This window comes from Schistocerca gregaria, chromosome 5, assembly GCF_023897955.1.
Source record: "Schistocerca gregaria isolate iqSchGreg1 chromosome 5, iqSchGreg1.2, whole genome shotgun sequence".
Lineage (NCBI taxonomy): Eukaryota > Metazoa > Arthropoda > Insecta > Orthoptera > Acrididae > Schistocerca > Schistocerca gregaria.
In genome coordinates, this window is record NC_064924.1 from 474,107,948 (window position 1) to 474,122,341 (window position 14,394).

Sequence of the window (14,394 nt, forward strand, 5' to 3'; positions counted from 1 at the left end):
GGAGATTTCTGAGTACTTAATGGCTCAACACAAACGTTTTGTCTCAAGTACAGATAGTGTTGAGGATCAGTGGACAAAGTTCAAAACCATCGTACAATATGCGTTAGATGAGTATGTGCCAAGCAAGATCGTAAGAGATGGAAAAGAGCCACCGTGGTGCAACAACCGAATTAGAAGACTGCTGCGGAAGCAAAGGGAACTTCACAGCAAACAAACATATCCAAAGCCTTGCAGACAAACAAAAATTACGCGAAGCGAAATGTAGTGTTAGGAGGGCTATGCGAAAGGCGTTCCATGAATTCGAAAGTAAAGTTCTATGTACTGATTTGGCAGAAAATCCTAAGAAATTTTGGTCCTATGTCAAAGCGGTAGGTGGATCAAAACAAAATGTCCAGACACACTATGACCAAAATGGTACTGAAACAGAGGATGACAGATTAAAGGCCGAAATACTAAATGTCTTCTTCCAAAGCTGTTTCACAGAGGAAGACTGCACTGTAGTTCCTTCTCTAGATTGTCGCACAGATGACAGAATGGTAGGTATCGAAATAGACGACAGAGGGATAGAGAAACAATTAATGTCGCTCAAAAGAGGAAAGTCCGCTGGACCTGATGGAATACCAGTTAGATTTTACACACAGTAGGCGAAGGAACTTGCCCCCCTTCTTGCAGTGGTGTACCGTAGGTCTCTAGAAGAGCGAAGCGTTCCAAAGGATTGGAAAAGTGCACACGTCATCCCCGTTTTCAAGAAGGGACGTCGAACAGATGTGCAGAACTATAGACCTATATCTCTAACGTCGATCAGTTGTAGAATTTTGGAACACGTATTATGTTCGAGTATAGTGACTTTTCTGGAGACTAGAAATCTATTCTGTAGAAATCAGCTTGGGTTTCGAAAAAGACGGTCGTGTGAAATCCAGCTCGCGCTATTCGTCCACGAGACTCAGAGGGCCACAGACACGGGTTCCCGGGTAGATGCCGTGTTTCTTGACTTCCGCAAGGCGTTTGACACAGTTCCCCACAGTCGTTTAATGAACAAAGTAAGAGCATACGGACGATCAAACAAATTGTGTGATTGGATTGAGGAGTTCCTAGATAACAGAACGCAGAAAGTCATTCTCAATGGAGAGAAGTCTTCCGAAGTAAGGGTGATTTCAGGTGAGCCGCAGGGGAGTGTCATAGGACCGTTGCTATTCACAATATACATAAATGAGCTGGTGGATGACATCAGAAATTCACTGAGGCTTTTTGCAGATGATGCTGTGGTATATCGAGAGGTTGCAACAATGAAAAATTGTACTGAAAAGCAGGAGGATCTGCAGCGAATTGACGCATGGTGCAGGGAATGGCAATTGAATCTCAATGTAGACAAGTGTAATGTGCTTCCAATACATAGAAAGATAGATCTCTTATCATTTAGCTACAAAATAGCAGGTCAGCCACTGGAAGCAGTTAATTCTATAAATTATCTGGGAGTACGCATTAGGAGCGATTTAAAATGGAATGATCATATAAAGTAGATCGTCGGTAAAGCAGATGCCAGACAGATTCATTGGGAGAATCCTAAGGAAATGCAATCCGAAAACAAAGGAAGTAGGTTACAGTACGCTTGTTCGCCCACTGCTTGAATACAGCTCAACAGTGTGGGATCCGTACCAGATAGGGTTGATAGAAGAGATAGAGAAGATCCAACGGAGAGCAGCGCGCTTCGTTGCAGGATCATTTAGTAATCGCGAAAGCGTTACGGAGATGATAGATAAACTCCAGTGGAAGACTCTGCAGGAGAGACGCTCAGTAGCTGGGTACGGGCTTTTGTTGAAGTTTCGAGAACATACCTTCACCGAAGAGTCAAGCAGTATATTGCTCCCTCCTACGTATGTTTCGCGGAGAGACCATGAGGATAAAATCAGAGAGATTAGAGTCCACACAGAAGCATACCGACAATCCTTCTTTCCACGAACAATACGAGACTGGAACAGAAGGGAGAACCGATAGAGGTACTCAGGGTACCCTCCGCCACACACCGTCAGGTGGCTTGCGGAGTATGGATGTAGATGTAGAAGTTCTAGGGGACTGATGACCTTAGAAATTAAGTCCCATAGTACTCAGAGCCCAATAGTTATTTTGTTTAGAACGTGAAAGTGGTCAAACTTCGATAACTTAAATACGTTAAAATGTAAAATAATGTAGAATAAGCTACAGCCAATCAGAAGGACGGCTTCAGGGAAGTCAGTTGAGCAATTATGTTCGGCACGCAGGGAACGCGGCCGGAGACGGACAGAGGGACAGTTCTGGTGTAGACACCAAAGGGTGCAGTGCTGGTGCAGACGCGAAGGCGACAGTTCGGCTGGAAACACCAAAGTTGACAGTGTCGATGGACACGCGAGAGCGGACGGTCAGTGTTAGGTAACTAGGAAGTGAAACGACTTAGAAAACTTCGCATTGTGTGGTGTCGTGGGACTGAGTCTCTGAGCGGTGAGCTGCCGCGCGGCTGGTGTGAACTCAAACTTTTCGCGTAGATAACGAGGTGGAGTACTGGATTTCTAATTTGTGATGAGATTGTGAATGATGGAATTCTGTCAAATGGATATGCACTCGAGTGTAACAGTAACACTAAAAACCACCACTTTGACTATTAGTTTGCTTTCTGAATAAACATTATTCTATCCCAATTGCAACTGTGTGGCCTACATCAATTATGGGTCGTTAATTTAGTTCCCGATATTATTATTACTGTTATTATATGTTATTTTAACTTTATATTTCGCAATCTTGACATCAGCCAGACAACCAAAGGTTCAAAAGTTTCTAAATTAGGGCGTAAAATGCGACACGTGCGGTTCAACCACTAGAAGAGTCTGAGCCAAGGCATTTCGATGAAGAGGAGCCGCAAGTGAGCCCGAACATCTTTGGAATGTCAGCTCGCAACCACAATGGAAGATCGCAGTATTTTACACCAGGCACATCGCAACCGCTTCACATCTGTGTCTGCCATTCGAGGACAAGTAATTGTCTCCTTGCAACATTCTATTTCGTCCCGTGGCGAGTATGCAGGCGAGCTTGGGAGTTTTGAATAGGCAGAGCAGTGTTGTTCCTGACGTCATGCTGTGGAGATCCATATAGCCGGATTTCAGGTCACAGCTGGTAGCAATTGGGGCAACTCTGGCGCATAACGGCTCGTGAGACATCCTGTGTCCTCATGGTTTTACCTCTCATGCCACGCTATCATGGTCCCGTTTATTAGCAGGACAACACTCGTTCACACAGGCTGATGCTGAGGTACTCCCGTGGCCAGCGAGAGCTCAAGATCTGTCCCCGATAGAACGTGTGTGGAACCATCTCGACGTGAACCCTGTCCCAGTGCCATTGTTCAGGATATCGAGGACCAGTTACTATAGTTAAGAGCCTGCTTGCCTCAGAAGAGGCTTCAGCTGCTTCGACACCCTTCTCAACCGAACCAGTGCATGCGTCCAGGCCAGGGCGGGCGCATCGTTATGCTGATAAGTGGGCTTAAACTGCCACGTTCCTTGTAAATTTGGCCCGATTTCGTACTCACTTAAATAACATTGCATACCCTCTCAACCATAGATGGAAACATAATAGACCAAAGACACTATTAGCAAGGAACTAAACATCTATGGCCCATTGCACGCTAACAACGGTACTGGCGAGGCCCTGCAACACAGATACTACTGCCAACCACAGATGCTCGACCCGTCCAAAAACAGGCAATCGCAGGGAAGCCGTACTGAACACAACACGCAAACCAGCCACACAAACACACGCTGCATTGTGAGCTGATCAATGGCCCATCGCCCAATAATGTATGACGACTGACACACATAGTGGTTACGGTTACTACAAGCCACACCACAAGTTGGGAAACGGAGCCAAATTTCTAGTAGTTTACTGTCGAGTTGACATTTTCACACGCAAACGTTTTATTGATATCTTGTAGAAACAAGCAGTACGGCAATAAACAGTCATTCAAAACACGCCGCTAACGGCAATCAAGTAATTTATAGCAATACAACAGTTTAAAAAAAATTTAAAGAACACTAGTAAACAGGCTACTAAAGTAAATATAGAACTTTGTTAATAAAGTACGGTGAGATAGTGAAGCTACCAACACCGCCATTAAAAAGAAATTAACGGTCTCAGCAAACACATGATTACTGGCAATAAAGAAATGGAGAAATTTAAACAAGTTTTTAAACAAAAGTGTCCTGGAATATCATTAGAACATAAAAGATATGACGGTCGTGTAAAGCGGCCACAAATCACCCACTCAGAAATGCTGAGGCTAGGCAGAATACTGACCAATTTAAATACGCCCGTAAACACAATTGCCACTCTCATGCTGGACACTGCACCTACTTTTAGCCAGCGAAAACTTGTAATAAGATGGCTTAACTCGCTCACAGAATTAGAGCTAACCTCGTGCAAGGAAACATTACACCACACAGTCCTGAATGAGCGACCACATGATCAACCAACAAGAAGCATGAATTTAGTCATAACATACGACAAAATAGGTAAACAAACTGCCAAAACTACACCTCCCATCGGGCAGTAACGAGAGGAGGAGGAAAGATCACTGTCTTCAATTACACCGGTGCCGGGGACAGGAAACTCCATCACCGGAGGCCACAAGGCAGAAGAGACACTGGTTACGCAAACTTATTACTTAATGATTAAACTTTCCACTAACTTAACTTGCAATTATGTTCGCACAAGCAGTACACGACCCCCGATGGCAACGATCCACACATCCGATCGACCACGCGTCGCCAATGTACCCAACACACCACGGTCACGAGACAACACGCTCTGTCCCCGGAGTTCACGTCTATTCTACAACGTTGACGGGTCGTGATCGCTCCATGTTAGGTGTCTCCCTTTTAAACTCCAGTGTTGAAACGGAGCACTTAAGGAAGCTTGTTAATGTCGCACCAAGGTGAAATGAACAGCAACTATTCGTGGGGCGATTTTGTATACAACCAACACGCGGCGAGCTCGTCCGTCAACGCCACCGGCTCGTTACACACAACCGACATGCATCACGCGACGACTAGGTACAACCAACCACGCCTGGTCCGCGCTAGCACCCCACACTCCCCTCGCGTGTCCACCAGACTCTCTCTGAGCGCACAACGCCCCTACTTCCGCGCCACCACACAAAGTTACCACCGGTCAAAGATCTCACTTCCTCCGTAGCAGTTTCCCGGAAGCAAAACGCAGAAATCGATAACAGGGGGAAAAAGACAACCAAGCAGCGACTTAATGACACACAACATATCAAACAAACATGCCAGGGGAAGAAAAGGAAAACCAAGGGGCGAGTCGATACACGGCTCAACGACCTCATACTATCACAGGACAATTCACAGGAGCCCTGCTGCAGCGACCGGACTAACCCTTCTACAACGACCACCTGCAGCGACATAGGTAACGATTCACGATACCTCGCACTAATATAGCCTCACCTTGGATGCACTGTCTCCGCTAGCAAGCCGCTACTGCCCTTACTACCCGTCCTACTGTCGCAAAGATTTTTTTCCCTTGGGGCCTGCCTTGGCACTTATTTCCCTCTGCCCTTACAAACCGCTACTCTTCAATCGCTTTCGTCCACTTACTGTCTACTGATGGAACATGTCAATGACTACCCAGACGCATGGACAACATCACAGCCAGCATCCGGTGACTCCTGATTCGAAATCTGACTTATACAGAGGTTACAGTAGAATTTTTGGTTTGGTCACCACATCGGTGTGGTCGTAGACGGGCCCCATCCTATATATAACCCTCTCAACCTATGAAGTTTCATTTCTTTTCCTCTCCCCGCTTCCCTCCCCACCATTTTTTTTTCTTTTCCAGGCGGCGCATGTGAGAGGTGACTGTGAAAAACTCTGCAGTCTAATTAATTTTGTCCACTGTTGCTCTATGCCAACAATATGACAGCTATGAACAAACAACAGCCAGCTCCAGCATAGGTGAATTTCCAGAATGACATTTTCACTCTGCAGCGGAGTGTGCGATGATATGTAACTTCCTGACAGATTAAAACTGAGTGCCGGACCGAGACCCGAACTCGGGACTTTTGCGTTTCGCGGGCAAGTGCTGTCTCAACTCAGCTACCCAAGCAGCTTGGGTAGCTCAGTTGGTAGAACACTTGCCCGCGAAACGCAAATGTCCCGAGTTCGAGTCTCGGCCCGGCACTCCGTTTTTATCTGTCAGGAAGTTTCATAGATGAATTTGTCTTACGAAATTAATCGCAAGTGTGTGTTAGATGAGCAGTAAGAAGTTACGTCAGAGCGGGGCAAAATTTAAAGTGAAATAAAGTTCTTAACAATAACAGTGGAAACTATTCCAATTGTTCACTACTTCTTGGGAGTTGGTTCTGTTGTACTGTCATGTGAAACAACGGTTTCTTATCTTTAGCTACACGTCTTTTACATAAGCAGTTGAGGAACACACATATAAATATCAGTAATTCCATTGCAGTTTTGTCGCACTTGTACTTTAAAGTAAGCAAATTAATTACTTTCTGTACGTCGTAGAAGAGGCACGTACTTTCGATCAGTTATACTAAATGATTTTCTGAAAACGACGTATATATCTCCTTCAATAATTAATTCTAAGAGCAACATTCTGGGAAATCAGATGCCCCATACCAGGAATCTTACACATACGTTATCTACCATTTCACATGATTCTGGGCTGTTCTCTGACATGTCCCACCTACTAAAAATATCAGTCTGTGTCTGAGGTGCACAACTCAGACAAATATTCTCAGTCTTACTGCTTACACTACGTCTTCTGTGCAAATGACGTCCTCCCTATAATAATCCTGAGAAAATTGCTCTCTTCGGTTTGTTGACCTAAAACTGTACTCTGCGGATATTAAACTGCAACCACCGCTCCACGCAATGTTTTGAAGTAGGATCGATTGCAGGAAAATATTTCATCACTCTACATTTCCAAAATACTGTAAATTTTTGTATTAAATGGACTGTTTAAGGCTGTAACTTACCATATTAGAAGTTTCAACGTCATTGTGGAATCTAGATAAAGAAAGTAGCTGAAAGTGTACAGGGAACTGTATATTGCTACCATTAAAAAACCGTTCGTCAAATAATGAAGAATATGATCAGTGAACAAAGATGTCTAATCCTCGCAACAAAAGCCTGGCCCTGAAACAAAAGCAAGCTGGGCCAAACCTGAACAGGAGCCAACTCAGAAACTTTACAGAAGATACTGCAGAATGTGGAACAATCATACAACGAAAACAGTCGACATAGACATTGACATGTGATAGTCGCACACCTTTTTGTAAACGAAGCAGAAGTGTATGTATGACATAATAGGTTAAGCCCCCTTCCCAAAAAGAATCTTCTGCTTAATGATCACATTATTGTCGTGAAGGTACATGTCTGAAACACCTGGCAACGTATTTTCATGGATCTGCTCTGTACAACAGTTATGAATCTGAATGTAAAGTTAGGAAAACTATTTCTGTATTTTTCTTCTTTGCCGGCCGTTGTGGTCGAGCGGTTCTAGGCGCTTCAGTCTGGAACCACGCTGTTGCTACGGTCGCAGGTTCGAATCCTGCCTCGGGGGCATGGATGTGTGTGATATCCTTAGGTTAGTTAGGTTTAAGTAGTCCTAAGTTCTAGGGGACTGATGACCTCAGAAGTGAAGTCCCATGGTGCTCAGACCCACTTGAACCATTTGTTTCTTCTTTATCGTTTGCGTTGGAAAGACGTGTTTGCATGGTGCGAAGATAATAAATAATAGATTTGTCAGTAGTAGCTGAAATACATAAATCTTGAATGAACTACAAGAATGATTAAGATAACAATAATTTCTGTGTAGATCAAAATGGGGATGTTGAAGTTACCATACAAAAAGTTATAAGCTGCTTGTGATTACCCTAACGTTTTTCTTTCATGTTTAATATTTTTCTACCTGTCTAAGAGATTTATTTTATTTTTATTTATTTTTATTTATTTATTTATTTATTTATTTAACCTGGCAAGATTAGGGCCATCAGGCCCTCTCTTACATCTAACCAGGCATTCTACTTATTTTACAGTCATATGTTTTAGTAGGCATGTTAAACTACATCTAATACAAAAAGTGAGATAAACAATTAGAAAGGTACACCTCGAAAAATACATTATTGAAGAGAAAGATTTTAGGTAGGAGTGCTGGCAGCAGGGAGTATGAGGGAGACTCATGGTGAAGGGAGGAGAAGAATAGAGAGACATGATGAAACATGATTAAGGAAAATATAAAGGAAAAGAAGACTGTGTGGCTAATAGAGATAGATGAAGTGGAAGGCATCTCAGGAGCAAGATAGGAGTCGCTATCTTTGCTATTTGACAGATGAGAGGATTGACTTTGCACATTAATTTTGTGGAGAATTTTATGCGGATGATATTAGGAAATGCTTCAACTTCTTCTTAAAAGCAACAGTAGATTGAATTTTCCTCAAGGTAAGGGGCAGTTTGTTCCAGAGGCGGACAGCGGCAATTGAGAAGGAGTTTGCAAAAGTTTTTGTTTTGTGAGTGGGCACAGTTAGGATACCAGATAAGAGTGACCTCTGGCGTTTCAAGTCCTGTGGGAATATGTTCCGAAACTTTTTGAGAGCATAGAGACAAGCAGACGTCTTTCGGCACACTGCGACTGTATTCTCCGCCCAGTTGAGATGCTCGTCCAAAGTTACACCCAAGTTCTTCACTGTTTCCTGATATGGTATTGGAGTACCTTCGAGCAGAATAGGAGGTAGCCGTTTGCGGAAATCTGAACTTATTAATTTCTGATGGGCTAATAAGATTACTTGCGTCTTTTTTGCATTTAATTTAAGCCCCAGGTTTTTCGCCCATGTCACTACTGAAGACAGATCATCATTCATCAGAGCGATTGCAGTGTTTACGTCTTCAGGTCTGACGCTTAGGTAGAGCTGGAGGTCGTCGGCATAGAAATGATGTTTACAGGAGGACAAGACCGACGAAATATCGTTGACATATAAAGAAAACAAAAGTGGTCCTAAGACTGATCCTTGTGGCACTCCCGAAGAAACATGTTTCCAGGAAGATTTTTCATTTGCGCAGACAACACATTGCTGTCTGTCTTTTAAGAAGCTTTCAAACCATCTCATTGCACTATCAGAGAAGTTAAGCTGTTGCATTTTTCTGAGTAATATGTCAAAGTTAACAGTGTCAAAAGCTTTGCTGAAGTCCACTAGCGTCAATATTGTTGCCTTTCGATTGTCGATGGCATATTTCAGGTCATCAGTTACTTTAATTAGAGCAGTGTTTGTGCTGTGATGTTTACGGAAACCGGATTGAAATTTGTCATATAGACTGAATTCATGCAAGTGTTCAGTGATTTGGTCATGAACAATATATTCAAGTTCTTTGGAAATAGCAGGCAGTATGCTAATTGGTCGGTAATCACTAGGCAGTTGTGGGTTTTCGATCTTAGGGATGGGTCGAATTATGCTTCTTTTCCATGCAGCGGGGTATATTCCGTTCACGAGGGAAAAATTAAATATGTCAGTTAAGACAGGTACTAAGATATCGGCAACATTCTTAATCATGGTTATACCGATACTGTTGTTGCCTATTGCATCAGAAGAGATTCTCATTATTGCTTTTCTTGCCGTATTTGTTGTTACATGTTTTAAATGGAAGGTGACGTTGTTAGTTATCCTGTTTGGGGATTCTTGTGGACGGTAATTATCAGCCGTGCTGGTATTCAGAGGTGAAGAGAAGAATTCATTTAATTCGTTAGCTGACACATGAAAAGTAGTTTCCGATTTTGCCTTTCCGACCCCCAAGCTACGGAGATTCTTCCATAGAGTCTTGGGTGTCAGATCGCTGCATACAAGGGAGCGAGCGTGCCTGATTTTGGCATTGCGAATGCATTGTTTCATTCTGTTCCGTAGCTTTCTATATTCTTCGAAACGCTCGGGTTTCGGATCTGCCTTGAAACGCCTGTGGGCAGTATCCCTATTAGTCATCATTTGACGTAATTCAGCTGTCAGCCATGGAGCAGGAGATTTTCTTACACGGACTGTGCGCACAGGTCCATGTTTGTCATAGAGGGCAGTGAGTTTATCACCAAGTTCATTAATTTTGCCGTCGATTGTAGGTTCTCTGATTATTTGATGCCATGAGATTTCTGAGCAATCGGCTGTTAGAGCGTCAAGGTCAATACGTTTCATGTTCCTACAAGTTATGTAACGCGATTTGGTCCTTGGGGGCTGCACAGAGTAGGCCAGGAATATTACATCATGTACTGAGAGGCCAGGGGCCGATGATTGACCAACATCTCTTACTTTGTCAGTCTGTTTCGTTGCGATCACGTCTATAAGAGTATGACTGTGCGCCGTATGGTGTGTAGGTTGTAATGGAAGAATGTTCATGCTATTGCAACTAAACAATCTTCTTAGGTTTATTGCGGAGAGAGTGTCTCTTAGCAGGTCTATGTTCAAGTCACCCATTACGATGACATGTTCGTATTGTCACTGAAGTGAATGTAATTCCGACTGGAAGGAACTCATTGAGCTAATTTTTGGCGGCTTGTACACGACGCCCGTCAAGAATTTGTATATTTATTTCAATGAACATGAATTCAGCCTCTTTTTCTTCAGCAGGATTTGACGTACATAAGACTTTCGCTTTGAGATCTGTTCGAATATATGCGCCGACCCCGCCACCTCGCTTTTTTGATCTGTCTGCCCTAAGAAATGTGTACCCTGGGAGATGAATAGATGCAGAGGATATGTGTGGTTTCAACCACGTTTCGGATAAGAGTATTACGTGGTAGTTTAGTTGGTTGAAGAGGAGGCTAAGTTCTTCATAATGCGCAGGTAAAGACTGAATGTTGCAGTGAGCTGCTAAAAGCTCGGACGCGTTCCGCTGAGCAGCCTGGAGTAGGGTGGCAGACTGGTTTGTCCCTTTGTTAGGCACTACCTGCCGCGAGGGGCACTGGCCGGTGTTTCCGCCAAGTGACATAATACAGGGGTGTCCGAGATTTTGCGCGCCCTGTTTGTGATTCCGCGAGTGCCGAAAGAAATGCGACTGCAAGAGATTTCCTGAGGTTGCGGGAGTATAGAAAATGGATTAGTGGCATTCGGTGCAGGGAGAATATGACCAAAATGGTGACGGCTGTGTGTCACTGAGTATCCTATGTAGTAAGAGGAGAGATGTAATTAGAGTATTTGAAACAGCTTAGGGTGGAAATAAAGGAAAGGGGAGTGATTTAAGAGGCCGATGCTGCCAGCAAAGAGAAGTAAGCTTAATATTTAATAGTTTATCGTAGGAAGCTAGAATTAAATTGAAATTTACTATAGTGATACTGGTAGTGATTATTGTAGAAAGCTACAATTAGATTTAAATTTGCTAAAGTGATGCTGATAGTGATTTTTGTTATGAGCAATTTAAACCGAAGAGATGGTTGACTAATGAACTAAAGGAGAGACTAATAATTGCAATAGAACTATTACAGAATGGAAGAGAATAAACTGAGAAAATGAAAAAAAGTATTAGCAGCAACTATAACTAAGCAATGGCTACAGCTAAAGACACAAAAAATAGTAAAAAGTTAATACAGTTACAAAAACAATTAGTTGAAGGTACAAATAATTAAAAAGTTAATACAATTACAAGACTATATCTGAGTATAGGACTGTTAAAATTTGCAAATGGTGTTAAGTTTGACTTTTGGCTCGAGTAGGTTCACTTAATACTATTTAGTTCTGTCATGTTTGTGACTGTCTTCTTTCCAGCTGCAGTCTTAATGATTATTCTGCCATCCTGAGTCCACACATTCTGAAGACCGAAATGGGATATGGCACTGTTTAAAATCTTTAGCCGCTCGTGTGTCAAATCTTCCCTTATTGTAAGCCCTGTCCTTGCTAACTTCTTCTTCTGGGTAAAGATCTCAGCCCATTTACGGTACGACACAAATTTAATTATTATTGGACGAGGTTTGGTAGCACCTGGTAGTTTTCGTCCCACCCGGTGGCTCCTGTCAATGTCTGCCTTGGTCACTTCAACGCCTAATTTTTCACGCGCAACCTGTATAAGCAGGTTGTCCGTGTCTTCTTCTTTATTTTCTGCTACTCCAAACAGTCGTAGACTATTTCGCCTTTGGTACTGTTCTAGCTCGTCTGTGGCGGCAGATAGTTTCACTTCCAACTCTCGTGCCTTTTTCTCGTATTCAGACACAGACTTTTTTAGTGCTGTAATTTCGGCAGTATTGGCCTCAACAGTTTCACGCATTTTGGCCAATACTGCTGCCGTTACAGTATCTGATATGGCGCCTGCTATCAGATCAAGATTGTTTTTATCGCGAAGCGCAGCGTTTACCTCAGAGCGGACCAGCTCCGCTATACCGGGAGCCGTGGCCGCACCTTCCGCCAGGAGCAGGCCCGCCGCACCTGCTGCTTCCCCGCTGCTGGACGCGCTGCTGTTGACTCTTCTGTTTACCATTTTCTCGCAGATATTGGCGGAGCACAGAAAAAAAAATAGCACTACTGCACAGAACACTGTTGAAGCAACAGAAAGAGGAAATGCTCATAACGGAAATATTCCATCCAAAGGACTGGCTCTCAGGTGATAAAGTCAATAAATAAAGATAATCCTCACTTTGAGATTAACTAAATCCAACGAGCGTAGAAGTGGAGTCTGGTCATGATGGATGAGGATTTGTGTGTTTGAAGAGAATTTAGAAATAAGAGTGAAATAAGCTGGCTTATGGTTAAGTTCTAAATGATCGGGTTGCATTAGGAATCGTCCAGGCCAGAGACTATGGCCTGAGACATCTGCTCGGCAAGAAGGCTAGAATGCAGGAGGGAGGGAGGGAGGGAGAGAGAGAGAGAGAGAGAGAGAGAGAGAGAGAGAAAAAATCAGACGGCATAAAGATGTCCACTCTGTCGCAAAGCTATAGGGAACGGATTAGGCTCTACGCTCCACGGGGCGGCTGGCAACCACCACGTGCACGATTTCCATGCATACGATTGGTTGGGCTACAGACGCCTGTGGCTGGTTTTGTCAGCAAAGTACTGGACACCACACTATCTGCTGATGCCACGGTTCTACCAGACACGAAGGCTCTGAGAGAACCTACACTGTACCCTTGTATTGTATTGTATGTATGGAACCGGGGACCTAGAAAAGACGGAGAGGCTTCGTCCACGCCATAGCCCTCAGTGGTTCACAACCCCACAACAGGCCACAGCAGTCCACTCACCCCACCGCCGCCCCACACCGAACCCAGGGTTATTGTGCGGTTCGGCCCCCAGTGGAATCCCCCAGGAACGCCTCTCACCAGACGAGTGCAACCCTAATGTTTTGCGTGGTAGAGTAATGGTGGTGTACGAGTACGTGGAGAAAGTGTTTGCCCAGCAATCGCCGACATGTGTAAGGGAGGCGGAATAAGGAGAACCAGCCCGCATTTGCCGAAACAGATGGAAAACCGCCTTAAAAACCATCCACAGACTCGCCGGCACACTGGCCTTCGACACTAATACGCCGGGTGGATTCGTGCCGGGTACTGGCATCCCTTGCCGCCCGGAAAGCAGTGCGTTAGACCGCACGGCTAACCGGGCGGGCTCTAACGGACCCTTAGTTGAAGGCATACGAGAAACAAATGCGTGTAAAATTTTGTACCGAATCCGTAAAATATTCCCAGACTGGTTGGGAGTCCTGTGCAACTGTTATACATCCCAATTTTAAATGGAAAATTGGTGATATTACTCAAAATTTTGTCTCTGCATCTTCTACAGAGTAAAACAATGTCATCACCAAATATGCTTTTGAGGAAGATTCTCCCTCCATAGCCTTAAATTCGTACAGGACATAAATGAGCACTCATGGGAATATAGAAGGCAGAGCAGTTACAAAAGATAAGAGAAGTCTCCTCGAAGATTAAGTACATATTCTTCGCCTGTATCATAACATTTGTAATCCTTCAGGTAAAGTTTGAAGACACCGCTGACACCAAACTCCATGGTAGCCATAATGATCCGTTACATAAATATTTTGTTTCTTATAAATTTCGTGGTAAAAAAGTATTACTTTTAGACGCTTTGTTAAGCAACGTGTGCCTCACCATCAAACCGAAACCCTGTGAGGGTGTCGGTTGTGCTGTTTAATATAACCATATCATTAGGAAGTTCGCCCCTGGTGAGCTATAGAGAAGGGTAGCACCCCAAACTATCGTGCGAATTAATTAAAGGAAATACTAATGTCACACAACTGAAACGTCTTACTGAATGATAATTATGAGTGTGGCCCTATTAAACATGGCGATATGGAAACCACACTAAGCACTTAAATAAACTAATAAGAGGAAGGATTATCTACCTGTAACAAAAAAGTG